The sequence below is a fragment of the Hevea brasiliensis genome, chromosome 11, assembly GCF_030052815.1.
Source record: "Hevea brasiliensis isolate MT/VB/25A 57/8 chromosome 11, ASM3005281v1, whole genome shotgun sequence".
Classification (NCBI taxonomy): Eukaryota; Viridiplantae; Streptophyta; class Magnoliopsida; order Malpighiales; family Euphorbiaceae; genus Hevea; species Hevea brasiliensis.
The window spans coordinates 12,370,645-12,375,303 of record NC_079503.1 but is presented as its reverse complement, the minus strand read 5'-3'; the positions used below and the strand labels follow the sequence as shown (position 1 = coordinate 12,375,303).

At 38.3% G+C, this 4,659-nt stretch overlaps 1 non-coding gene across 1 annotated transcript; it reads right to left on the bottom strand.

Annotated features, from left to right (window-relative positions):
* Positions 1–826: 826 nt before the first annotated feature.
* LOC131170902 (small nucleolar RNA R71) lies at positions 827–934 on the bottom strand. The gene has a single exon (XR_009141666.1). It is a non-coding gene; the product is annotated as a small nucleolar RNA R71 (small nucleolar RNA).
* Positions 935–4,659: the final 3,725 nt, after the last annotated feature.

Genomic DNA, 4,659 nt, shown 5'->3' with positions numbered 1-4,659 from the left:
TTTATATCAAAAATTCAATCATTAACACGACTCCTCGTGAGATCGATATTTTTCTATACTACTTGTACGACCCGTGCACTTGCGGTTGGGACGCATCAAGTTTTTGGCGCCGTTGCCGGGGAGTTGTTTGCTTAAGATTGAATTCTTGATTATTTTAGTTGTTTTTTAGTTTTATCTCTGTTATCTTTTCATTTTGTGTTTGTTTGTTCTTTTTCAGGTACTCTTAATCTTTTATGAGAAGAGCTAGAAGCACAAGTGATACATCCTTATTATTCAACCCCAAATTGAGAAATTTTGTAAGGCCAACAAGAAAGAAACCAGAAAAAGAAAAGAAGCCTTGATAGAAACTGAATTAGAAGCAGACATGGCTGATGAAAGAATTAGAATTGGTGTTGGTAATGCTGGAAATGATCAAAATAATGAAAATGCAGCCCATGGTGAAGAAGTTGTTAATGCTAACGTGCCTAGGGGAAGTATGATGGATCATACTTTTCCACGTTTTGATGACTTGAGAGAGAGCATAGCAAGACCAAGGATTGATGCAAATAGTTACAAGATGGATTTTGTAGTCCTTCAAATGATTCGAATTCTCAATTTGGGGTCATCCTTCGAAAATCCACACACACATCTCAAGAAGTTTGCTATGATTTGTGACATGCAAAAACAACTGGAGTATCGATGATGCAGCAAGGCTAAAATTGTTTCCATTCTCTTTGAAAGATAGAGCATTGGATTGGCTTGATTCTTTACCTCACAACTCAATTACAAATTGGGAGCAGCTCACTGATGCATTTCTTGCCCAATACTTTCCACCTGGAAAAACTCAAGAGTTGAGGAATCAAATGATTGCTTTTAGACCAAGAGAAGATGAGACTCTTTATGAGTCATGGATGAGATGGAAGGAGTTGGAGAGACAATGTCCACATCATGCCATTCCCAAATGGATGATAAACCAGAATTTTTACACAAACGTCACTCCTGCTATCAGAGGAATCATTGATGCTCAAGCGGAGGAATTCATCATTAAGCATGAAGATGAAGCTTATGAGTTATTAGAGAAAATAGCAAAGAAACAGTCATCTATGGAGTAGTCCAAGAGGGTCAACTCCAACTCAAAAAGGCAAGTTTTTGGAATGTATGAGCTTGATCCATTCAACATGATCAATGCCAAATTTGATGCACTCACTAATGTCCTTGCTAAGAAAATGGAGGATTTAAGTATGCTAGTCAGTTCATCATCATGCTCTGGAAGTTCTCAACAAGTTACTTATGCAGAAGGAACAATGAGCTGTGGAGTAGATTATCCTTCATATGCTTGGAGGAATCATCCCAATTTTTCATGGGAGAATAAGCAAATTCAAGATTCAACTCATAACTTTCCATAACAACAACAAGAGCATCAATACCAACAACCTAGGCAACCACCACCTAGTTTTCAAAGAAAAGAATGCAAATCGCACCTTTACCAAGACAGAAAGAACAAAGTTCCACCACAGAGGCTTTATTACAACAAATTCTTGCTAATCAAATTAAGCGTGATGAAGAGTTGAGAGAGATGAAAGCAAGGCTGGAACAAATGCAAACACACAATAGGATCTTTGGAAAATCAGATTGCACAACAAGCATGCTCATCAAGTACCAATTCTATGGGGAAACTTCCTAGTCAAACAGAAAATCCAAGGGAGCAATGTCATGCCATCACACTGAGGAGTGGTAAAATAGTGCATACTAAGAAGAGTGAAAAAGTTGAAAAGAGAGAAAATGAGGAAGATTTTGAGGGAGATGAAAAACAAAAGAGTGAAAAAGGGAGTGCAAGAAAAGGTAAAGAGGAGGTTAGAGAGAAAGAAGAGAAATATATACCTCCAGAGCCTTACAAGCCACAGCTTCCCTTTCCACAGAGATTTCAAAAAGCCAAGCTTGATAAGCAATTTGGGAAGTTCTTAGAGGTTTTGAAGAAGCTATATATAAATGTGCCCTTTATCGATGCTCTTTCCCAAATGCCTTCTTATGCCAAGTTTTTGAAAGAAATTCTCTCAAACAAAAGAAGACTTGAAGATTATGAGACTGTAGCCTTAACTGAGGAATGTAGTGCTATCCTCCAAAGGAAACTTCCTCCAAAGCTCAAGGATCCAGGGAGTTTTTCAATTCCATGCCATATTGGGGAATCATGTTCTATAAAAGCTTTATGTGATTTAGGGGCTAGTGTAAGCCTTATGCCCCTCTCCATCTATGAGAAGCTTAACATGGGAGATCTTAAGCCAACCCACATTTCTCTTCAGTTGGCAGACAGATCAATTAAATATCCAGAAGGGATCTTGGAAAATATACCACTGAAGGTTGGAAAATTTTACATCCCAGTTGACTTTGTCATTTTGGACATGGAAGAGGATTCTCATATGCCAATCATTTTGGGGAGGCCTTTCCTGGCTACAGCTGGTGCTTTGATTGACGTGAAAGGTGAAAAGCTTACTCTTAGAATCGGAGAGGATCAGTTAGTCTTCAATATTGGCAATGATAAGAAGAAGCAACATGAAGATGTAGACTCTTGTTTGAGAATTGATATAGTTGATGAGTTAGTAAAAGAGCACTTTAGAAAGAGCTATCCGAAGGCTTCTCTTGAAAGTTGTCTTATCCATGAAGGGAGTATCAATGATGAAAATCCAAAAGAGGCTGCATTTGCACAAGATTTGAATAGTAATCCACCTTGTCCTATGGCACCAATCTTTCAAGTTGAGCAAGTGGAGAAAAGTGAAGTAAAGCAACCATCTCTCAAAGAAAAAGATGCACCAAAGGTTGTCAAGAAAGAAATGGTCGGATTTTTAGACAAAGCAACAAGGATCTTCTCATGTGATGGAAAGAAAATGAAGTATAGATTCATTGAAGCACCTATTGGAAACAGAGGCAATAAATTCCAATTTCAGCCACCATGAAACATGAAAAGAGTCTAGCTAAGGACTATAAATTAGCGCTCTTGGGAGGCACCCCAAGTTCTTTTATTTTGCTTTTGTTGATTTACTTTTATTTGCATTGCTTTTGTTTTTATTTTAAATTTCCCCAAATTCAATTTTTGACATTGTTGAATTTTGTCCCTTGTAGATGTATTTTAATGGAGGAAGGTTGGTGAACTGCTGGGGAGTAACCCTTAACTGATATTTTATCCTTCAACTCTCCCAAAATTGATTGGTTTTTGCTGCATAACCTGTGCAGGTCTGCTACCTGGTTTATGCAGAGAGGAAAAAGCAATTCTGCAGCAAGGAAGGATCTGCAGCACCTGTCGTATGTTCTTGGTGAGGTTGGATGTGTAAATTTTAAGTATTTGTGCTTATAATGTTAATATGGTGGTAAGTGGGTCATCTTTGTAGTTTTGAGCTTATTTGGGTTGTGGATTCAAGGTGGACATTTTGCATTTTCTTGGAATGACTTTGGGAGTTCATCATTTGTGAATAGATGCAACTTTATGCAGATTTTATTGAGTTTTAATGTGCTAAATGTTGATTTGCAGAATTTGAGTCAAAATGGCATGGGTCACAAATGCTTTTTATGCAGATCCATCTTCTACAAGCTTGTGTGATGCATTTTGATGAACTTTGTATATATTGATGTGTTTTTGTGAAAATTTCTCATGGTTTATGCTTCATAGAATTATATTTCTTCATTTTAGGTATTTTTCACACTTGCAAATCATATTCTATTGCAATCCTAATCTTATTGAATTGTGCATAAGAATCGCATAGCTTATGCAATCTCGCATAACCACAATTCTTGCCATTTTTCACCTTTATTGCAAGTGCATAAGGAGAGTGCATAGCCTATGCGATTCTGCATAACCTCATTTTGTCAAATTTCATATCTCAGAAATCGCATAAGGTGAGTGCATGACTTATGCACAATCGCATGACTTCAAATCTGCATTTTCTCTCTGCGAAGTCCGCATAAGCGAGTGCATAACTTATGCACTTCGCATAACCAAAAACTCGATTTTCTCTCTGCTGAAATGCGCATAAGCGAGTGCATAACCTATGCACTTCGCATAACCAAAAACTCAACTTCCACTCGCCGAGGTGCATAAGGAAGATGCATAACTTATGCACTTCCGCATGACCAGAAACTCCAAAAATTCAAACTTGCCGAGGGGTGCATAAGCAGAGTGCATAACCTATGCACTTCTGCATGACCAGAAACCCAGAAAAACCAAAGTTGCCGAGACCTGCATAAGCAGAGTGCATAGCTTATGCACTTCTGCATGACCTCATACTCTGAATTTCAAAACCCACCGAAGAGTGCATAAGCAGAGTGCATAGCTTATGCACATCTGCATAACCACCAACCCAAGTTCCAAAAATTGCCGAAGACTGCATAAGCAGAGTGCATGACCTATGCACTTCTGCATGACCCAAATTTCTGAAAAACCAATTCTGCCGAGAGGTGCATAAGGGGAGTGCATAACTTATGCACTCCCGCATGACTTCGCTCCTCAAAATTTCAAGACCAGCCGAGACTTGCATAAGGAGAGTGCATAACTTATGCACTTCCGCATGACCAAAAAAAAAAAAAAAAAAAAAAAAAATTTATGCAAATATTTTACATAGCCTATGCAACCCTTATTGCCACTCATGCAGAACCGCACGGCTTATGCACCCTACTTATGCACATGTTCTG